The sequence below is a fragment of the Psittacula echo genome, assembly GCF_963264785.1.
Source record: "Psittacula echo genome assembly, chromosome: 9".
In the NCBI taxonomy this organism is placed as follows: domain Eukaryota; kingdom Metazoa; phylum Chordata; class Aves; order Psittaciformes; family Psittacidae; genus Psittacula; species Psittacula echo.
This window is the reverse complement of record NC_137745.1, coordinates 1,901,437-1,925,838: the sequence shown is the minus strand read 5'-3', so window position 1 is coordinate 1,925,838 and position 24,402 is coordinate 1,901,437.

Below are 24,402 nucleotides of genomic sequence, written 5' to 3'. Positions count from 1 at the left end.
AGAAAATCAGCTAGACGTGCTTGTGAAACATTATCTGACACTCCCTGGCAATAATTCAGTGGTGTCCCCTTCGCTCTGCACCATCAGTTCTGAAGGGCTCTCTTTTTACTTCTTGAAAAGCTAGAAAACCACGTTTCATCATGTCACTGGGGAGTTCAGGGAAAGCTGGTATATTAATTAGACTTCCCTGCAGTTTAATCAATCATTGCTCCATGCTCGGGATGGAAATACAGCAATTAATCTTTTTTCCTTGCTTTTTCTATCAAAAGATAACCGTTTGAGTATCCCTTGTTAGCAGGAGGGTAATCTTGCACTCAATTACCACCATTATCACCATTATTTACAGCTTTACAATGTACCCTGCAAGTGACTGCACAGTCTGCACAGCAAAACAAGCAATGTGACGAGGCCAGCTAAGGAAGGCTTGCAATTAAATACCAACTTTCATTCCAGTCTTACAAGCAAAGCTGTCTGAGTGAAAGGAGAAGATAGTGCTATTTGGCTTGAAAACTGGGACAATTCATGACTTATTGACGTCTCATTGAATCTACTTACTGGGTTTTTTAATCAGAGTCGTGTTAAACAAAAACCTCTGTCCAGCAAACAATGAGCAAAGAGCCCAAGAGATACGGTGAGACGTCAGCTAACTCATATACATAATCGCCATTTCTGCAGCTTCAGCCCTGTGGGAAGTCCTTTATGTCCGCATGGATTTCACAGGGGTTTTTACATTCTGCATTCCCATTGTCTCTGGGAAGCTGCTGTTAGGCAGTCTCCACATAGGCCATAAGGACTGTTGGGTCTGAGGTGCTCCGTGAACATCCAGTGACTATGCCTGTGTTTTACACATCTCCTTAATTTATGGAGAGGAGAGCAGCTCGGCTGGCCCTACAGCAGCCATGCTGTACACCGGGGCTGTGATGGATCTGCAGCCACATGCAAAGTTCGGTAGCTAGTTTATTCATGCTGCCATGCTAATGTGTTGTCTTGGCACCACCGCAATATGCTTGAAATTACTTCCATGGAAAAAAAGCAAAGTGACTGATAATTCCGAGGAGGAATTATTTCAGGTTTGGCACCTTCAGTCCATGCGATTTCCAGCTGCTCAGCAGATTAATATTTCGCATTTTAACCTTTACATCCATCTTCAGATACCACTGCATCCAAAAGTAAAGGCTTTGAAAGAAATTGCAGACCTAAGCGGGATGAAAGACTTTAAATAATGTAACGCTCTTAAAGAACAAAGAGTTCATTATGTAGGTTTAAAACTGTTCATTTATTTGTAACCAGGCCCTTAAAGAAAAATCTGTCAAAGTGCACCCAAATATATCATGGCCTGAGTAGCCCTAACAGGGAAGGGATTTTGTTTCTCTCGCAATATTGCATCAAGAAAGCAATCTCGAGCAACAAACGAAGCATTCTGGCAACAAGGTTCCCAAGTACTCTCAGCACATTGAAATTAGGAAATGGCAACTGCTGACAAAAAATGAGAAATACAAGTATTGTAATGCGTAATCTGTATTTGCTTTTACTTTTGGAGGCATTGCTTATGTCTGGGATAAACAGCATATTTCCACTATTTATTTACAAAGTAAACATTTACAAACTGGAAGTGTGAATCAGGCTGTTGTTATTGCTTTGTCTTTAACATCTGATTACATCGAGAGATGTTTTGTTGGAGGTGTGAAGCAAAGCTGAGGCCTATATTCTACCAGGCTGCCTGTTCATCTGTCTAATCTCAGCCTTTGCTGTGGCACCCATTTCTTTAATAGGGAAAGACCCAGCTCACCCTACAACTCTGGAAGCTCTGACAAAACTGCTGTAATGTGAATGTTTTCCTGTGCCTCATCCACATACAGCTTAGGGAGCTTAGGGGCACATCCAGAGATGTGCAGTGATTAGTTTATAACACATTTACTCTGTTTAATACAATTGTGTGTTAAACACACCAAAAAAAGGCTCAGAACCTGCTTACTGCCACAGATTTCTGGAAGCATCTGGTAGGGGAGAATGTCAGAGCCTGAATATACAGGTAACAGATGCTGAGTTGAGAATAGTTAATAAATGCAGCAATCCTACCATAGCATTCAGGATTGGGGGACAGACCCGAGCCTGGGGTAGCTCAGGCAGGGAGCACAACTCCAAAAGAGATAGCACACATTAGGCTTTAATAGTTTATAACTTATTAGTAATTTTCTTACCACAAGAAGCCCTTAGTTGTGCATTAGGTTACCCAATGTCTTTGCAATGGTGTCATTTATTAGGTACTTCTCCGGATTAATATTTGTTGTTACAGCTGTGTTTATTATCATTGTAATGGTTATCGATACTGTTGTGCTTATTTTGGGTACCATGAGCTTCAGAATATTAGCGTCCAGGGTAGGACCAGGCAAGGTCTAACATGAAACAACCACAAGGTGCAGGTTTTTCAAATGCTGCCTGCCCTGTTCTCTGCCTTTGAGGGTCTCAGTGAGGGGCTGAGAAAGTCCTGCCCTAAGGTGAGCTCATGGCAGCCAGGACACAGCTGTGAACAGGCATCAGAAGGGATCTCCCTCTGCTGCAATCTCTGCCCAAGGTCCAGAGGGAAAAGTATTCCATTTCACATGGATGCTGAGCCCCAGGGTGGCTAAAGGGCACCCTCGGGCTGCCGCTGGGATCAGGCTCCTGTGTAAGAGTTTGCCAGCATTTAACCACTTCAGCAGCTGAAATGCAGCACAGAGATGGCCATTTTACGGTTGCAGTATTCAGAGCAACCCTATTCACATGGATAACTGAACTGCAGCACATCACACCCAGATTGCTGATCAATTAGCTCTCCATAATTGATTCTTGGCTCTTCTCCTTAGTGCTGTTTTCAGCCAAATCTGCTGCAGGGCCCAAGATGCTGAACTAAATGAAGTCTGGCCACTGACGTGATGTGTAGCAGCTCGGCCATCACAGATGGGAACAGACCCCAGTGAATGGGACTTCTATGGCTATTTTTGCCTTTACTTACTCAGCAAGAGGAATGGCATCAGCCTCGACTCAGCCCTGCATCCCTCTTTTTCTGCAGCCACGGCTCAGCCTAGTTCCTGAGAATTCCCAGCTTCCAATGACTTCCAGCTTGAGCAGGCTCAGTGCCTGAGACAGAACCAGGGACCAGATTATGATGGGGGTGAGCAGTCATGGATGTCACACCCAGGGCATGCCATGAGCCCGGCCACGGTTCACAGTGATGGAGAATGTGTGTTCAACATATTCATTTATGTCTCGGGCAGCAAGGCCTCTCACTTGTATGTGGCTTTTTCTGTATCTGGAGTTAGTTTGAATTACGGGATCTTATTACGAGCCCAACACTTTTACCTGACATCTTATTGCAGGGTTTTGCTGTTTTTTTCCCCAAAGGAACATGACTTGGGAATCTTCCTGTGGATTCCAGATTGATTGCAATGGCTATTGGTATGACTAACAGCAAACTAAGCTGTGAGCCCGTCTGGCCAGTATCTCACTGAAGTAACTCTTCTGTCAGTCCTTGAGGCTTACTTTGACTGGTTTGGGGAATTTTGGTATACAAAAAATGTAAGTTATAGGGAAATCCCAGAAAAAAGAGATAGGAAGTAAAAGAGACAGTAAGTCCACAACTACAACTTTCTGCCTTAACTATTCCCTAACATGGAAGGCTTGTATCTTTTGATATATCCTGGTGTCAACTATCAAAATAACACCATAAAGGCAGTTCCTCGTTACCTCATATATCTGTATCTGATACAAATTCAGGAATGTCTGTATTCTGAATTGTCCTGCAGGAGGAGTTGACGGGCAGATATTCTGGTAAATGCTGAGTCCTTGTTACAACCCACTGCCACCAAGGAAAGTCCTGCTTGCAAGAGGAAAGGATGAAATCGCTCCCTGCTCTTAAATCACCAGAAAAAAAAGTGTTTGCTAACTTTTAACTATAATGATTTTCATAAATCATCTTGACAGTGTCACTCAAACTTACTGAAAGCTAGGTCAAGCAAAACGTATTAAACCAGCAAATTAAATTTCCTTATGAGGAGATTGACAGAACTGAGCTCTGCCATTTGTCCTGGTTTTTCCCTCTCCCTTACTAGATGGACAGAGCTTCTTTTTGTGCTCCTTGCTGGCTTCTTCAGATGGCCATGTTCTGTCACCCAGGAAAGCAGTCACTGGACACTTTGGTGGGTTTTCCTTTTTACTTTAATCTATAATGATGCTTAAGTAAGGAGCTACAGGTCAAAACATGAAGTGCGAATCCTCAGCTCTGTAGTCGCTGTCCAGGCAAAATGCTCTGTTTTCCTTCATTTCACTAAAGCAAACAAGACCTCCAACATTCAGATACCAGCCTATCTCATTCCCAGTAGGAACAACCTCTTCAGAGTGTTCATGGATTTCATGCAAACAGAATCACAGACTGGTTTGGGTTGGAAGGGACCTTAAAGTTTATCCAGACCCAACTCCCTGCCATCGGCAGAGACACCTTCCACTAGAGCAAGTTGTGCCAAGCCCCATCCAACCTGGCCTTGAACACTGCCAGGGATGGGGCAGCCACAGCTTCTCTGGGCACCCTGTGCCAGCGCCTCAGCACCCTCACAGGGAAGAGCTTCTCCCTAATGTCTAATCTAAACCTACCCTCCCTGAGCCCGAGTTTCACGGGAGGTTTCCCGTTCCCCTGTGCATTTTTCAGAAGCTGTGATTAAAAAATGCTGAAGAACGAATGCCCAGCACTGTGCAATTACAAGACCAAGGGACATGAGTCTCTCCAGCTGCATGCCTTAATGGTGCCGCTAGGGAAGCTTACCTTTAGATGACATAGGCCTTCACAACATGGCATGTCTTGAATGCTTTTGTGGCAGTGAGAAGGGCAAGGCTGGTTTTGGGCTTTGGCAGCACCCTTGCCCCTCCAGAAGAAGTCAATGCCTTATCCACACTTCTCATGGTCCATTGCTTTCGGCGTGTGGCAGGCTCAGGCACGTGCTAGCGAGGTTGGATATCTATGGCTTATGCTCAGACATGTGCGTGCCGTTTGTACTATATTTGCATCTTCTCCATGATCAACATATGGAAGAATAAATAGATCTGTCAGTTAATTTCAGAGTGGAAAACATTTTGTTCCAGCACCTTTCCTTCCTTAAGGTATTTGGAATAGTGAAGGTGCATGACTTTTATTCAGTGCTTGCGGTTACAAGACAAATTAAAATAACAGCACTTTCGAAATGAGATTGCAATATATGTATTGGGTTTCTTTCATTTGATTTCTTTGACTGGTATATTAAGTTGACTAGTCACATACTTCACAGGGTAGTGAATTATTCACAGGAAAGCTTGAATTGCAGTTAGTTTAGCCTCCTGCAGCCCCAGTTAAACTGATGCTTTCATGGATTGTGACTCAGGGTCTGGAGAATTGGATCTTCTGGACTTTTCTGGATGACTGCACTGTTCAGCATTGAGGGCCCAGGACCCTTGCAGAGATGAGCACCTTATGCAAAGCTGTGATGGGATATCCACAAAGGGTGTAAAATGGTTTTGGGGGTGTATGTGTACACTGCCTTGCAGGAGCTTACAAATACTGAGTCTGGCTAGAGTTCGGCTGAATAAGTCTCTCAAGTAGTACCTTGTGTACTAATGCTCTCAGTGCTTGCAGAAGTAATGAGAGCTGGAGTTAAAAGCAGCAGATGCTCAGCTCTGCTGAAAATTAAGGAGATCTTATCCTCCACCCAGACAGTGAGGTACAAAACAACTCCTTGCTGTAACAGAGACAGAATTCAGGCCTTTTAGAGAAGGCCAAACCCCTCCTGCTCCACACTTAATACATCCCACTCCAGCTTTCCCCTGCGCCGTCGGCGTTGCTAGACCCTCCGTTTCTGTTGTGTACATAAGAAAGCAAAAAATAAAGCAGTCGGAGGTTTTTTTGCAGCTCCACTTTTAGCAGGATTTTCACAGTTCCTATTGTGCCAGAACTCCACATGACACAAAGGAATGTAGTGGGTCAGCAGCTTGAAAATAAAGTCTAATTTTATATTTAGGCAACTTATATAAGCGTTCGCTAATTAAGAGGAGCGTTTGCCTATCATTCTCCCCGAGGAGAAAAGCACACACGATACTTGAAAGGTCCCTTCAAGTTAAAACCAGAATTGCTCATAATTGGCCTTCCTATAAAAGATTTCTAAGAAATTTTCACAGGCCACATCAATATTTAAAAATAAAATCAAGTGTTATGTTTGAAAACACAGTGAGAAATGTGTTGGGTTTTAAGTAGCACAAGATGATAATGTTAGCACCTCTGCTAACAAAATCTCTGCAGCACTTGAAAGGACCCAATTAAATTAACAGGGACTTTTTGTTTTCTGCTTTTTTGTGCTCTACAAGTAATTTGGCTGTCCTTGGCTGGTGATTTCAATGGAGCTGAACCAGGAACCAATTTGCCAGGGAAGGAGGCCTCCAGTTTTCACTCTACATGAATAATTACCGGGGCTGTTTTTGGAAAATAGGCTGAATTCTGTGATGCAGCTTCAGTGAATGGGGGAAAATACTGCTCATGACAACAACAATATATCTGCTCCTGGCTGGAGGGTGGAGCACCAGACTGTACGTTCCTCAGCATGGCAGGTGTCGTGGTTTAAGCCCAGGCCATAAATCAGAACCACGCAGTCTACTTCCCCCCCCACCTTTCTTCCCTCCGCTCCTGGAGGGACGGGGAGGAGAATCGAAAGAATGCAGCTCCCATGGGTTGAGATAAGAACAGTTTAATAACTAAGGTATAACACAAATCACTGCTGCTACCACTAATAGTAATAATGATAAAGGAAATAACAAGGAAGAGAGTACAACCGCTCACCAACCGGTACCTCAACCCCACCCTGCAGTGATCCAGCCTTTCCGGGCACTCTCAATTCTACATCCTGGGCATGACGTGCTATGGTATGGAATACCTCTTTGGCTAGTTTGGGTCAGGTGTCCTGTCCCTGCTTCATCCCGGCTTCTCCTCCTCCCTGGCAGAGCATGAGACTCACAAAGTCCTTGGTCAGGGTAAACATTCTGACCAGCCACTGAAAACATCGGCTTTATCAGTATTATTCCCAGGCCGAAAGTCAAAACCACAGCACTGCACCAGCTACTAAGGAGAAGAAAAAACTGACTGCTGCTGCTGAACCCAGGACAGCAGGATTGGAAAGGTGTTAGTCAGAAATCAACTTTCTCTCATGATAGATCAATCCAGACAGAGCGAGGGAGATGATCGGGGCTGACTGAGCAGAGTAAGCAGGGCACTGCGGTTTTGTACACAGCAGTGATGGGGATGCTGTGGCAAACAGTAGCTGTCATTACGCCTGATCGTAAGGGTGAATGTATAGATTAGAAAGAGCCAGCTGGTAGCTCATGAGCGATTAACCAGTCAATTTTACAGCCTGCCAGAGCCTAACAACTCCAACCATTTTTTGAAATTACAGATAACATTTACCTATGTTGCATCCTATTGATGGGCTTTAATCACCACTGATATCACGCAAGCGTTGCCAGGCTGTGCTTTCAGCTACAGGATTTAGCTTCAAGCAACAGGGTGAGTAACATGCCCAGTGAGGCAGCTTTTATCTGATATTAGTATCTTCTCTAAGTGGAGGTCTTCATGAGCTGTCTGCTCATCGCAAGTTATTGGCAGAAGGTGCTGAAAGTTTTCTTTTGAAACGGCTCTGCAGGAGCAGCACAGGTTGTCTTTCTACTTCAATGATTCCTGTTGCTTGCAGGCTTGGCTGAGCAAAAATACTGCTCTCCCTATCCCTTTGTACCACGGCTATGCTTAGGGACTTCCAAACCCTTGCAACCTTAAGGACAAATCTGGCTACCTTCCCATGTTTTATAGGCTTTTTTGTTTCCTCAAGGTTTCTGGGTTCACATAATTAATCATTTGTGTTCCAGTTCATTCTGCTTGATAATTAAGTCCATTTGTTCTAAACAGCTTTCTTCAAACACGGAGAATTCCTATGTGTGAAGCATACCTTTCAGCAGTGAGGGAAAGAAGCTACTGAGTTCTTTGGCTACATTGCCAGCAGTGAAAGCTTTTGACTGTCTTGCAGGTGCCATTCAGGAGCCATCAACTAAGGCATAACTGTTAAAACAGTGAACAATATTCTTCCCAAACTCATTTTGACTCATTCAAATACTCTGTTTAGGTGACTTTACAAGCAGGAACTGACATTACTGTTATTACACCTTCACTTTCACCAGAGACAAAACCTGACATTCCCAGAACATCTGGAATTTTCTCATCCCTCCAGTAGTTTGCTTGGCCTTTTCTTCTCCAAAATATCCCAGCCTCTGCCTGGGGAGCTGATCTCCCCTCCCAGAGCTCAGAGGTGGCAGCCTCTCTGCTTTCCTGAGGCTACTTCTGAATATGAAATCTTCACAACACACTGCTCACAATAAACAAACCCAGGTATCTCAAAGGACATTACTGTTAACTCTTGCCTGCTGCTCTGCTACTGCTCTCAGAGTCCACCAGCAATTTTAAGGGGATACTTCTTTAATGCAACTCTTTTCCACTTTTTGCTGGCTGGCAAAAGCATTAAGATGACTATGAGCTATAGCTAATCTTCCCCTGAGGTCTTCAGACTCACTGCAGCATTCCCCATTTGAATGCACCCTGCATCCATCACTTAATTTCCTAACCAGATGAAGCACAATGGTTTCTGGCCCGTCTGGCTCTGGAGCTCTCGTTACAATAGCAGCCTGGGTATTAAAAAAGGACAAATACCTCTGAGGTCCTTGTCAGTCTAATACGTTCTTACTAGAACTAATAAAACACACATAGTTTAATAGATGAAGACTTGCTCGTTCTCTGAAAAATACCTCGGTGGGAGTTATGACAAAACTAGTCTTATTCTCCCATTTTGTGCTTAGCATTATCTTTGTAGCTATGAATCACCTTCGCTGCCAAACGGGGGACAGGGGAAAGCCAGTAAGACTCCTGTAGGCAAAGGCTTTAGCTGAATCTGTAGAAGGTTCTCTGTGCTTTATGGTTCTCTGGGAAGTATTTGTACCGCAGCTGAGTACACGGAGAACTCGAGCGACAACAGGCAACATATCAAGTCTGCAAAAGTGAACTTCAGTCCGTGCTTCCCACAGATGACAAAAAGAATTTATGAAGAAGAACTCTGATTTATAGCGAGCAATTCTGCCCCTGGGAAAAGGGAGAATTAATAATCAGAGAGATTATGCAGATCTAAACCGGCGGTGATATAAATCAATAGACACGACTGCATAGTCTGAAGATTCCCTGCCTGTTCTGCCTGCAGTGGTAAAGAGGGGGAGGCCTGAAGGGAAAAAGCAGATCAGATAGCTTCCAGCTAGCAGCCACAGCTAAATCTAGTATGGTTTGTGAACACCAGCAGCTGGGATGTGGCAACTGAGTCTGCATTCCTTCTCCCTTGCCATGGGCAGCCTGGCAGATTAGCCTACAATTAGGACCGCAGATGTGGCATCAGCCTGTGATGGGGAAAAGAAGCAGGCTAGGAAGGGACACAAATATTTTCTTGTACAAATCATCTTTCTTTTTCTTTTTTAACAAGTTTTTTTACTTCTTTCTTGACGTTTTTCCTCTTTTCTCTCTCCCTTCCTTACTTTTTCCTGTTTAAACGTTCTTCTTCATTAAATAAATATAAATCCTGCTCTTCATAAAGAACTTCATGCCTCTTCATGCAATTTATAACATTTTTTCAACCCTGGAGATGAGGAGTTCATCTTCTGTGCTTTCTAGTGCTGTATAATGACAAGTGGGCTTTATGAATCTGTGGGCCACAAGAGTAAGCCTGAAATAAAACCAGACTGCAATCAGGAAATTACACCCATTGAAAGGATTGTTGTTTAGCAGGCACTAAGTAAGAAACCCATCCTAGTTCGTGGGGTTTCTGTAAAGCAGGTTAGCTACCAGGATCCCCATGCGCATGGGACACGCCAGCACACATGTGAAAGCAGTGATGATATGGATAGAGGAACAAGAGCTTAGCTCAGATCTGGCTGTGCACAGAGATGCTTTGGTTTTGCAAGGAGCTGGAGGGAAGGCAGACTGCTTTCCCCAGTCCTAGCACTCTCTGCATCTCCTGGATGGTCCATCAGACCTCAGGAGCAGACTGAGGTCATTGCAAGATGCAGAGCATGTACAGACACTGTAAGGACAGATGTCCTACGTTGGGCATTGGCCACCCTCTCAATTGGAGCATGTGGGAGGATGGAAGGGATAGATGAGAGATCATCTGCAGTATTACTGTTCCTGGTAATGCTGGGGTCCATCGCTGCCATCCTCACTCCAGTGGAGCTCCTGTAGCCTAGCAAGACTGGGAAAACCCCAAAGGGCTCCATTCAATGGAGACTTCAAAGAACGGTGGCAGTGTTTCTGGCTGATTAACGTGGCCTTCTCATATGTTCCTGAAGAGCAGAAAGCCCAAGTCTATCATACAAGAACTGTTTTAAATTAGAACCAATTGTCTGCTGTTTGTGTTTGGAAAAACAGAGCACTAAGTACTTGATTTCAACAGGGAAGCCAAGTTTACAGTCAGGTATCTCAATGACAAAAACATTCTGTTATACTATGCTTCTCATCACTTCTTGTACCCCTTTGGTAATTCAAGCTCTCATCTCACATTCCTTTGGGAAATGCTTTTTAAAAACCAGGGAAATCTCTTGAAAAAGCATTTTGCCTCCACTTCTATGACTCTTACCTGTAACTGATAGAAATAGAGGTATAATTAGACATTAAAAAGTCAACACATTAAGCTTCTTAATTAATTATGATTTGCCCATTGAGTTAAGATCCTTGTAAATTATTCTGCAGGATACGCGATTGCCTTTTCCAGACATAATTGCATTGTTTATCCTATAGAGGCTTTCCATCAAGTTCCGTAAAGCCGAAAGTACTTGTTAATTGTAATAACAGCCCATGCATAAAGCAGTCATTTACACTGTCCTTCCTTGCTCACAACTTCCATATGCTGGCAGTTTACGATATCCCTCAAACTGCCCATTTGCATCTCAGACAGTTTTTTTTTCCTCTAAAACATGTAGACTTATGTATCATATGCCATAACTAATGTATCTCACATTTTTATCTCACATTTTCAGGTGCAGAATCTAGGCTCCACTATTCTCATCACTCAGGACTTATGATAGATAAGCTTTATTACAGCTACCTGTAGCACTTTAAAAGCAGCACTGCTGAATAGCTTAAAAGCTATTTCCCAAGACCATGGGAAACAAACAGACCTAATCGTACCCTTCCAGAGGGCAGCAATATTCGCTGTGAGCAGGCACACATCATCCATCTATTACTTAACAGGGCACATATTGCTACTACCTGATACTACAAGTGTTTAATAGTGATTGATTAACTTCAGGTAGCTTGATAATCAGGTGCAAATTAGGAAGGGGTGGGACTGGGATGTTGGAGTCATTTAAAGGTCAGGCAACCTCCCTTTTCATTCTTTTTTCTTGAGATAGGTGTCTCAGTGATGTTCTCCTGTGCCTGACCATGCTGTGCTCATGGTGAAGGAGCAGGGCAAAGAGACAGCACTGATGTAGATATAGGGGAAATGCCCATTATGACTCTCTGCTTGGTGTTCTCCATCACCCTGTGCTGGGCTGCAGAAGCTGCATGTCTACCATGGCTCACATAAAGAGGCGCCTCCTTTGCCAAGCTGCCAAAGAGAATCATCGTCTTGACTCTTGGAAGATGGATTTGTTTTGCTCCTGAAGGCCAGCAGCTATCAGGTATGTGCTCCACCAGGGTCTGGGACCATGCAAGGCCTGATGGCAGGGCTCCTGGTGCTTCTTGGTAGGAGGCTGTGCTCCAGTCCAGTGGTGTTTTCCTCATGAGAATTCACAGAGTTGGTTTGTACACAGTGCTCAATAGAGAATCTGTTGGCTTTATTCCATCTGTTTGGATGTATTTGGTGGGTGTTTGAATGCCTTTTGGGGAAAGAAACTCACACCTACACCTGCTTTGCTGAATCAGGTAGTGCAGGCAAACTCGGGTGATTGCTTTCCCATAAATTAGGCTCTATCTTAAAAGCAGGGCATTATGTTAGCTCCATAGCATTGACCTGTGGAGGGGGTGGAAGTGCTATAGTAATATTGGTTACTAGCTGAGGTTTTCTCTGCTTTCTTTGCTATGATTTTATCCTCTTGTTTTCTATCTTAAGAATATGTGGTTTGGTGATGAGAAACTTTAAAAAAACTCATTGAAATTCTCTTTATTTCACCTTTTCCTCTCCCAGTTTCCAAGATTGGGGAGCTCTGCTGCATGCTTTGCTTCCTCCAGCTGATCCCTTCTGCCTCTCCAGTGCTCTCTTAGCAGGAAAATCCTCCTTCTCTCATCCTCCTCCTCTTCTCTCGCCGTGTTCAGAAACCACAGTCGTGGGCTGAAGGACTCGCTGTGCTGAGGCTCGTGGGCACTTTCTGTGGTCTCAGTTATTTCTGAGACTAATTCGCTTATGAGCTCCTCTTGACAGGGTTTGTGAAGTGCCTGCTTAACAAACATCCAAACTTTGAACCTTTAGAGATGTCAAATGGGGGGTCAAGCCCAGCTCTTCCTTTGGCACCTGCCTTGTTTTAATCTGCTGTGCAAAGCTTGCGTATGTTATTTTCCTTTCTGCTATCGAGTCTTTTCTCCACATCATTTACTCCTTTGAATATCACTTTGGAAAAGGAACTTTGATGTCTGCTTTCAGCTGAAAAACGACCTGTTCAAGCACATTGACAGAAAAGCTGTAATTTCAAGGTGCCATCTTTCCTTCTACACTCATGAGATTCATTGCGGATGAACGGAACAACTGAGAAGTAATTTCTTAGCCACAAGTTTCAATAGACATGCAAGGAAATGCTCTAATAGTCATTGGAGAAGCTACATTAAATGTAATTTCTGCAAATGGCCCCTTATCAGTGCATCTAGCTTCCTCCTAGTGTGGAGAAACACCTTCACAAGTGTATCTTTCCAGGAAATCTCAAAGGGTTGTTTTATTCGGGATTGGTTTTGTAAGATCTATTAGTTTTGCTTTTTAACTTAAACTGCTGTGTTTAGAAACAGGGTTTTTTAGGCTGTGTGTATCTACACACCTTTAGGTATGGCTATAAATGCCCCTGTGCCTGTTGCATTTCTGCAGCATACGCACCTTTTTGGCTGTTTGAAACACAGATTGTCTTTTAAGAGGCCCTGATCAGCCAGGTGATTTTATTGAGGAGTTTATTGCTGTAGAGAGCAAACTCCATGGCACACAGGATCCAATGGAAGTGCTGGCAGCCCATGAACATGGTGCTGTTTATGCCACAGTTACGATAAACACTCTGAAAAGCACTTCCAGTTATTTTAAATGACTTTGCACTCCGCATCCCTGAACTCTGATCACTTGCAAATTGAAGTGCTCCTAAAAACTTTAAGTGCTCCATTAATTTTAAATTGCTCTAAACCGTAGGAGCCCAGAAACCCAAAGCACTCCTGAAGATCTGAAGCCTACAATTACTTTGATTCACTCAGAAAATGTTGGTTCAAAACCCATTTTGTGCATTTATTTTTTTCTCGGTGCGACAAATAGAGCAGAGATGTAACATCTTCAGCCCACCAGGAAAAAACCATCATTCTAAGGACAAGCCTTCACCCAAATTATTAAAATAAAAAAGGAGCAACTTTGAGAACATTCAGTAATACTCAGTGATTGCCAGAAAATGTGTATGCCTTCGCACACATCTATCTACCCCAAATCTTGGTTTCAGGCAGACATCTGCTATATGGTTTCCCTGTTAGTGATGACTTCATTAAAGTCATGAAGAGGCTGGTTCTGCTTTTTCATGCTCACCAGCAGCACTCTGGCCCACTCCACCAGTGCATTATCTGATAGGAAACCTTCATGGGGGCTGCTAGGCACTGGCTGCCGCCTGTGAGCCCAGAAACCTGCCTGATTTCCGCCTGGATTGATGATAAGCTTCATCTCTGAAGAATGGCTCTGAGATTCTGGTATTTTAATAAATCCTATATGAAAAGAGAGGCAGGTTGATAAGGGCCTGAGGTTATTGGCAGGATGTGTCTGCAGAATGTGAATAGGGGGCAGTGAAACTAATGTTTCCCACCCTTGGCTGTCGCACACTCTTAATGCACTGGCACAGCCTCCTGCTGAGGCTGAGGTACTTTACGTCCATTCCCATCACATCCCTGATGGAAATGCCCAGTCAGCCCAAGGCCCCGGACCAGCTGCCTGTCCCTCTGGTATGCATATGCGGTACGGATGTTCAGCAACTTTAGGCTGAGAGATTTTCACACTGCAATGTCACTGCATTGTCTCTCCTGCACGTCGCTGCTTGTCATTCCCCAGCACAATGGTAACCCCCAAAATACATCTGACTTGCACCCTGGAGGTTGTGATACTTCTATAAAGGTAGGGGAAATACCTTGCAATAACTGTGCGAAGTTTGCCCAGTTCCTGAATTCTTTCTGATGCTGAAATGGGGCTTATAGGACTGTAATGTAGAAACTGATGCTGTCTGCACCTCAAGCTACTGCCATGTAAATACTTATATTGCCTCATTGACTTCAGTGGTGCTATTCCTATGCACAAGTGTCTGCCTTGTAGTTTTAGTGACTGAATACTACTACATACAGGTTCTACTACCGGCTGCACCTCCCTTACTGAGCTGCTCAGGGTTGCCATAGCTCACATTGAGTCCTGGTGCTCAGGCTGTGTCTGAGAAGAAAAAGGCAGCAGTTCTGCTGAGCCCCCTCCTTTTCTGAGAGTCAAAAGCTCTATCACTTCATGATTGCTGTGCCCAAGGCAGCCTCCAGCCGTCACATCACCCCCAAGTCCTTCTCTGTTCACAACAGATCCAGCTTGTTCCTGGGATGGCAGCTCTGTCGCAGTGCTCTTCCTGCACGATGACTTCCATCCAGCTCTTTCTGTTAGTTGCCCATGCTATGTGCCTGTAAACTTGTAAAATGCTGTCTCTCCGTACATCCTTACACATTTCCTGCCCTGCTCTCAAAACAGGAGCAAAGCTGCAGTTTGATGGATGCTGCCTGACTTCCCTTTCTCAGCATCTTCTGCTGGGGACAAAGGACACAGTGTGTGGGACTGGCAGTCTCTGAGTGTCGGCCACCAAACATTGATGGACAGGTTTCATATTCAGTGAGGAAAATATCACTCCATTTAATTGCAAGGTTGCTTATGGACAAGGCACATAAGTGTAAATGAGCCTCAAAGAACATCTGTGACAGGTTCCTGGCATGTGCTAGGAGCCTCTCTCTGCAAGTGGAAGAATATGAGAAGAAATGAGGCAGCTCTAGCAGCTCAATGAGAAGAGAAGATGCTGCAGCTCCATCCCGTCTGGCTTCATGCCCATGTCTGGACTGAATAAAAACAGGGAAAGGGGACTTGCTTTTCAGATGCAGATCTGAAGCCATCAAACACAAAGGAACCCGTATCCCAGAACACCAAATCAGGCTTTCACACACCAGTGCCACTTCTGGCTCACCCGCATATCAGATATTTAGGTTTCTCTTGCAAAGCATATTCCCCACCTTCACAGCATCCGGGACACTTGAGTATAAGGTAGAGAAGAGCAGAGGCATCTCTAGACCAACTCAGGGACATAGTGGCTTTGGCTTGCTTCTTTGGGGAAGGAGGAGGAATAGAGGTGTCCTCCTGTGACGCTCATTGCACGGGGTAATGCTGAAGTCGAGCTCCGAGGTTAAGACACCACCTTGGAATCTTGTGTTTCCAGTTCACAGTGTCCCTGCTCATCTGCCCAGCAGCAGGAGGTGGTGGCACTGCTGTCCCCAGGGGATGTGGTGTTGCAGGGTGTGCTGTGTCCTGCTGTCCTCGCATCGTAGAATCATAGAACAGTTAGGGTTGGAAAGGACCTTGAGGTCATCCCGTTCCGACCCCCCTGCCATGGGCAGGGACACCTCACACTAAACCATGGCACCCAAGGCCTCATCCAACCTGGCCTTGAACACCGTCAGGGATGGAGCATTCACAACTCCCTTGGGCAACCCATTCCAGTGCCTCAGCACCCTCTCAGTAAAGAATTTCTTCCTTAGATCCAATCTAAACTTCCCCTGTTTAAGTTTGAACCCATTACCCCTTGTCCTATCACTACAGTCCCTGATGAAGAGTCCCTCCCCAGCATCCTTGGAGGCCCCCTTCAGATACTGGAAGGCTGCTATGAGGTCTCCACGCAGCTTCTCCAGGCTGAACAGCCCCAACTTTCTCAGCCTGTCTCCATACAGGAGGTGCTCCAGTCCCTGATCATCCTCGTGGCCTCCTCTGGACTTGTTCCAACAGTTCCATGTCCTTTTTATGTTGAGGACACCAGAACTGCACACAATGCTCCAGGTGAGGTCTCCCGAGAGCAGAGCAGAGGGGCAGGATCACCTCCTTCGACCTGCTGGTCACGCTCCTCTTGATGCAGCCCAGGATACGGTTGCTTTCTGGGCTGCGAGCGCACACTGCAGCCGGCTCATGTTCATTTTCCCATTGACCAACACCCCCAAGTCCTTCTCTGCAGGGCTGCTCTGAATCTCTTCTCTGCCCAACCTGTAGCTGTGCCTGGGATTGCTCCGACCCAGGTGTAGGACCTTGCACTTGGCATGGTTAAACTCCATCAGGTTGGCATCAGCCAACCTCACAAGCGTGTCGAGGTCCCTCTGGATGGCATCCCTTCCCTCCGGCGTATCAACCGAACCACACAGCTTGGTGTCATCGGCAAACTTGCTGAGGGCGCACTCAATCCCACTGTCCATGTCACCCACAAAGATGTTGAACAAGACCAGTCCCAACACCGATCCCTGAGGGACACCACTCGTTACTGGTCTCCAGCCGGACATCGAGCCATTGACCACAACTCTTTGCATCCCTTTAGTAAGACTCCTTGGCTTCCAGATTGTGGAAGGTGAAGTGGCTCTTGCTCACCTACAGATGCTCAGCTGCAGAAAGCTTCCCACAGGAACAACATCAAAGCCAGTAGTTCTGAGATGAGCACCTCAAGTCAGTGCACGGGGCTGGCTGCTGGGCTGGCTGGGCACTCGGTGTATTTCTTATTCCTTATGTATCAGAGCAGCCTTCTGCGAGAGCTGGGACTCTTTGAGACTCTCCGCTGTGTGCATCAGGCCCTGGGCTGCTCCAGTGGAGCAGAGCTGGGTGTTTTACCCTATCCCGAGGGATCTGTGCAAATCCCTGCTTTGTTAGTGATGTTTAAGATCCTGCAGACGAGCTGCTTCCAGCTGATAGCTAAGCAAAAGGAAACACCCTTTTGGCAAGGTGTGGGAGCAGCGCAGCGCTGGGGACAAGTCACACTCTGATCTTCAGCTGCTGGAGGGGAGTGAGGGATGACTAATATGTAATAAAGCAGCACAACAGGTTTGCCCCCTGGTAAAGCCTTTGATTTCAGCGGCAGCCATTGACAGATGAAACTAAGAAGCGCTTCATATGCTCAGATAAAGCTGTCTGGGTGCCGTCATAAATAGAAACTTTAAATAGACTTCTTGTGCAAAGGATGAGAAGTAACAGCTCTGCAGGAAAGCTTGTGGGGATCTCCATTAAGTCATTTGTTCTGCATTTGTTTTCCCAGATTATTTTCAAAGTAGTATTTATCACAGAGTACATAATTCAGCATCTTTTAAAAATATAAATAAAATCTCTGATCATTGCTTCCAAGAAACAGTATCAAATATTCAGGTTTTCCTCCTTTCTTAAAGTAACTGCTTCTGTCAAAGGACCGTGGCCTCCTGTGTGGCTGAGCAATGCAAACCTTTCATCTTCAGTCAAAACAGCCGTCAGATACGTTTGCATTTCCGTCACTGGGAAATCTGCTGCTCAAGAGCTATCTCTGCTTTTAGGCTCTGATCTCTGTGCTGTGCTCAGCTAGGGGAAAACGTTTGGAAAAGTAATTTTTTATCACTCTGGGGAGATTTTTACTCCGGGAGCTCGGCATCATCAGTTGCCTCTGGCACAGCCATAATTCCATGAATGCATCAAGGACTGACTTTGAGCCCATGCGTCTTGAAGCATCCCTATGACTGCATACAGGGAAGGATGTGCTGTGAGAGGACTTGATTCCAGGGCACCCTGCATGGGATGGCCGGTACCTTCTGAGGTGCCTCATAGCAGGTTTGGAAGGACTAGAGCAGTCCCAAGTGGCTCTGGGGTACTCCCCTCGTCCCATGGCTTTGTCTGGGGACAGGGTGAGAGCCACTGTCCCTGCTCCTCACAGAGCTCCCCATCCCACCTCTTCACCACTGCACAGGGAGCACAGCAAGTCCCCATGAGGTAAAAGCAAAGGCAGCTGGGTTGGTGTAAGGTTTTTCATTGCTACTCCCTCCTTATTAATGCCATGTAATCAGTCATTCCACAAGTGATTAATAATGGCTCTAATTGCCTTTCTCCTCTGCCTTCCCGCTGGCAGAGGCATCTGCACAGACCTGCCTTTGCTGAAATCCACTTGTGTGCTCCAAGGCAGCGAGCGTGTCACCTCTGCACGGGTCTGGTCCCATCACTGCCCAGCTTTGCACTAGCACCCAACATGCAATCAGCAGGTGAAGTGAGCACCCCATTTGCTGTCAGAACGGCTGATTCAGTTTATTCTCAGTGACTGTACACACTGGTTTATTCTTAATTTCATTTTTAATTAACGGGCACTCACCCCAGAAAGCTATTTGCTGGTATGAAGGTTGTGTGAATGCACTAGAAACGCAATAAACAGCTGCACTTTAGCGTTTTTGTTCCCAAAAGTAGCAATGAAGTGAAGGGCTGGTTCCCTGTACAGCACTCAACAGTATGAGAGGTCAGAAGGCATAAAGCAATGCAGCTGTGATGTGAGACCACAGCCACTGCAGTGAAATGACCTCCCTCCAGCTTGGGCAGGGATTGAGATGCAGCAGCTCCAGCGCTGCCTCGCTGCAACAGGAAGGACCAGAGCTGCTGCTTTTCTTACCAACTCTTTTATTTACCAACTCATTGCAGCTCTCAATAGCTTAAGAGAAGATTTGAAGATGTATATGAAGACATGGCTCCAGAGGGTACTTTGTAAACATTGTGTTCCCAAGGGACCGATGCGCTGCGGTGTTATGGAGAGCAGGCTCTTCACCTTGTCTGTACCTGCTTGGCTGAGCATCACCCAGGTGAAGTGCAGCCAAGCCTTTGGTGCCAGGGTGCCTGGACACACCCCAGTGAGGATCTGCAGCTAGTGATCCAAAGCCTGTGCGAAATGAGCTGCATGGATGCAAATACATCCTAAAGCACTTCTGCCATCAACAGCTACTAGCAGGAGAACTAACCTGAAATCCATCATTCCTGTGTGGAAGCCAAATGACTGAAAAATCATTACATGTGCCAGCTCTTAAGTGATGTGTGATGTGGTGCTTAGCAGTTGACCATGGAAGAGAAGAAACCACTTTATGAAAGAGAGGGAGGGGAAAGACAGAAGAATCTGCCTACACCAAACTGGGCCCTCTCCAAGAGATGAGACACAGGTTTTGTTGCACTGAAGTAACTGCTGAAAAAGAAAACCACTGAACTTGGTGATGGAAAAAAAATATCCTGGTTCAATAGGTGGAGTCCCTATAGCAGGGGCTGCAGTCTCCAGCTGTGTCATTGCTCTAATGAAAGATCCTGGTTTTCACTGCAAAACCTGGTGAAAACATTTGCCCTGAGAGCAGATCCACCTAGGAGCATGGTGCTGCAGCCAGCAGTCCTCCCACTGCACAGCGTTTCAGCATCCCTTTATTGGTCCTTTAGCCATTTTATACCCAATTACCTATCTTCAGCCGCAGATCTCTCCCTCAGAAGCTGATCTGCTGGGCACGGCTCCACCACACCCCCGTTCTTGCTCAGCACAAGTACCACAGTCTCTTCCAGCTCATGCCTTGCCTATAACGAAAAGAAAACATGGGTGTTTCAACAAGTTCAGCTAATCATCAGGGACCTTCTCCATTGCTCATCACTCACCCCAGCATGGGTCAGTGTCCAGCCAGACCCAGTGGGGTTTCAAGTGACTTATGTTTTCCCGGGTATCCAGTAAAACATTGCCTGCCTTGAGGCCAAGCAGTGATTTCTGTGGAAATCCCACTTGAAGCATACTCCCATCCACTTATCTTTGACAGGTAATTCTTTCAGCTTGTATTTAATTCACTTTGTGTGCTGTGCTGATTTTGTATGGAACCGGCTTCTTGTGGAATACTAAGTCAAATATTTTACACAAGCTTAAATCAACACTATTTCCTTTATTAAGCATAATTGTAATCTCATTAAAAAAAAAAACCCAGCTAGTTTTAGAAGATCTATTCCTTATCAGCCCCCATTGATGGACATTAATGATATTATCCCTTCCTATTTTTTCAGTCTCTGAAGTTGTTTCTCATTGTCTGGGATCCATTATCTCCCCATGATCAAAGCTCAGCAGGCCTATCAATATCCCAACCATTCCACTTCCCCTGAAATAGCAGCTTTCCTTCTGCTGTAATTTTGCCTGTACTCTGTGAGCTCTGCAAAACCAGCATTAGCAGCCCAGAAAACCCAGTAAGTTCTCTTCAAAGCACTTCTATGCAAATCATTCCAACTGCTGATTTGAAGATGCTTAGCTCTTGTAACAATTGCATGCTACCCCCTGAACTTCTGTTATGCAAATTGTTGTATCATCATCATCTGATGGGAATGCATCATTTGTGGTTGTTTTTCTCCCCACATTCAGAACAGGATTACTTGTTCATTGAAAACATTTGCCTTTCTGCATAATTATTGCCATTTCTATAATTTCAATTTGGTCACAGTCCAAAGACATTGTTTGGCTTCGCTTCATCCCTAATATATTTTAAAGACTTTCTCGTACTGCTCTTTTCTCTGGAGCTGCAGCCTGTCTCTTGTATTATTTTCCTCCCCTTATCTAATTTATCCAGTTTCTAATTTCCAAATTACACTAATTGCAACTTTACCCTTTTCTGTTTGTTTTCGATTTGGATGCAAACATTGCTCCTGTCGTTGTTTCTCTGTGACACGTTTGATTTCTGTAACCAGCTCGGGGATCCTTTGCCAGAAGAGGGACTGGGGCTTTCAGAGGCTTTGGTTACAGGAGCCTACAAAGGTATTTCTGGGTTCTGTTTCACAGTTTGCGCTGGTACAGAAGTGTTTTGTATTACAAAATTGGCTTTTCCAAAGTACCAAATGGATGTGTGACCAGCTGAGGTTTCTTTCCAGCTTTCCATGAGTTGTGATGAACACTTGAGCTTTTCCTCCTGGAGGAACTGCTACAGCTCTGTCTTGGAGTTAATTCCTCTCTGCCTGAGAGCAAATACTGCTCTGTTGGATGCCACTTGTCTTTGCATTAGCTGAAATAAACTGTAGAGCTCCAGAGGGTGCTGACAGGTACACAGAGATGCTTGTTTTCTGATAGCCCTCCCCAAACACTTCACTTTCTCATGCTTTCATCCCAAGCTTCTACCTCCATCAGAAGAATACGTTTGATGGGCTGGGAGAATAAGTACACTCGCATGAGAAGCAGCTTATTGCTCTAAAGATGGTGCTCCAAAAATGCAGTTTCTCATTGCTGGGATAGTTGGGCTAGGGCTTTCTCACCTTGGCTTTTCTGCATGGGCCTAACTTGTCAATTGATGAGCATTTTCTGCTGGTCAGGCAGCACATATCCTGTGGCCAATTTTAAGGATGTGTCTGACCCAGCTGCTGCTGTCAGAGCCATGCAATGCTCTTAGTGGTAGGATTATTGAAAGAGGAAGGAAAGTTGACGGGAAGCTCTTAATTTAGGTGACAATTTGGAGGCACGTTGTCTACCTTCAGGAAGGGTGTTCACATCTGTGGTGGCTCTACCAAAAACTTAGTGAGATGAGCAAGGAAACCTGGCAGCCCAGCCAGCATTCAGATGGATGCCCTGGGGCTGCTGCCTTCCCCGGACCACCTAGACCTGGGGCTGGGTTTGCAAGGGCTGGTATCTGTTGTCCAGAGCATCTCTTCTCTGGGATGCTACATCTCCTCTTGAATCTCAGCCAGACTCTAGGGGCTTGTACCCAACACTTGTGCCAGCTTTGAGGGAGCTCCCTTTCTAATCACCTCCCCACATACAGGCACTGCAGGTTTTCAGTGCACTGCTCCAACAATGAACTCCCAGGGAAAACCTCTGCTCATCTGGATAGTGAATTGGTCACACTCCCTGCTGGTGACTTCAGCAGAAGATGAAGGCCGGCAAACCATAAAGACAGCACCCTCCTCTCTGATGGAGATGCTTTTCTTTGCTGTTTGCTCAGATTGTTTAAACCAAATTGCATTAATTTTCTTCACACTTCAAAGTCTGAATTTTTCCAGAAAAAAAAACACATTAGGTTATGAATAAACAGAGAACAACATCATATCCCTCAGAAATTTTAGTCTTCCACGACGTTGCTACCCACTTTGATAACTACTTGTTCCACACAGGAGCCGAGTAAGTAGTTTTCCACTAATTTATGTCACTAGGTTGTAATTACTTTCTAGTAATAGCTTTGTGTGACGTTCTGTATAAATGCAAAACATAAAAACAGTCGCTAGGAACTTGCAGTTCGAATGACATAGAAAGTGGTGCCATATTAACCAATGGAGGATCATGCTGGGCCTTTTCTACCCATAGCTGGCCATCAGATCAGGCTGACACTGGATAAAGTACAGTTACTTCGCAAGCATCAACTCTGATTGTTCACATTAAAATTACTATGTTAAGCAAAAAACCACAACCAGAGTCTGTGCTAAGTTTACTGAAGTGTTAAATACAAAAAAGCATTCTACTAAAGCCAAGCCTCACAAGCATCTTCCTCGTCTTGTATGCCAGCCCATGAATTTCCCAACCATTGAGCTTCTCTGCAATGTTGCTCTTCTCTCTTTAAGCCAAAACCTCTCATGTGGTCAACCACATCTCACTCTGCAGCCAGCAGTGTTGAGTGTGCTCTCTGCAGTGAAGGGATGCTCACAGTATCCAGGAGCAGGGAAGAAGCCACATTTCCAAAACGCATGGCACTGTGTGCATCTGCAGCATCAAGGTCCTTTGAAACAGCCTCTTGTAGGAAGACATCTGTTGGACGCTTTGCATTCTCAAGATATCAGGATCTAAAATCTACAGAGAAGAATTAACTGAACAGCATCTCCAGGAGCCCACTCACAGCGATGACCTCTGCACACACAGCAAAATTGATTAAATGTACACTTCCTTGCCTGCAGCTTCAGCAGGGCCAGCAGGTCAATCACATTAGTATCAGGTGCTCTGTTTTATTGGAGATTTCTTGTGGAAACGAATGTCAGCATGGCTGAATCCAGAAATGTAAAGATTCACCGGAAAAGTCAAATGTAAATGGATCGTATCTTGCAATTCGACAAAGATATTTCTCCCTAGGCACTTCAAACTATGGATGCAGTATAGGATGTGCTCTGTGGTTAAGATGTCTTGTCAGATGAAGTGTCTCAGCACAATGCAGAAGCAAGTGAAACGTGGTGGCTTTTGGAATGCAATACATCTTCCCTGACATTGGAGACGTTATTATCAACACCTCCATCTCTATTAGTGGCCTTTCATGGCTAAGGAGACAAATCAAGATTGCTGAGGCAGGAGCTATCAGACACATTTAAGTTACCCATCATAAAAGGAGATTGACCATAGCCTGGAAGCACATGTTATGCTGTGACTGCAGAAGATGGTCCTTGTTTGCAAGAAACCAGCAGTTTTGGTGATAGGAGGCTCAAAGGGTGCTTGCAGCAGAGCTAATGGGATGGCTGTGGCCCATCAGCCTTTCCACTCTTTCCTCTTTTGCAGACTTCTGTTCACAGTTCAGTCTCCTGCTTCCTCCATAGCTTCCCTGCACTGAAAGAGCCTTTGTGCTGTGATCAGCATCACAGCAGTTTTAACATCGTGGCCACATGGGCTGGAGACAGGAAAACAGCAGAGCTTGGGAATTTCTTGTGCTCTGCTTTGTTGCCCCAAAACAGCCTACAGGCTGTAATATCTGCCTTCAGGAGATAGTGAAGTTTGCAGCACAGTATAGTAGCAAAATACCAAGCATTCAAATGTATAACTTCAGATATCATAGTGTTATAGAGTAAGGTGAAAGTTAAAGGATAGAAGAGGTGAGTGTTTCGGTGGTCCTGCCTTCTCCTGCCCCAGCATCACACAGGAAGTGTGACACCGACTGTGCAACCCATCAAAAAGCTCTGCTGAAACCAGTGAAATGACAAGGACACGAAGCTGCTAGCGCAGGGTGTTCGTATGACTGGCAACTGCCTGCTGGATTTCATGTTTTGTTTACTCCTATTCATCCTCATCAGATTAAATTAGGTTTCAAACTGCTTTAAAACTGTTGGACAAATTCAGTATATCATTAAGGGAAGATTCATTTTTCTGTGCAGC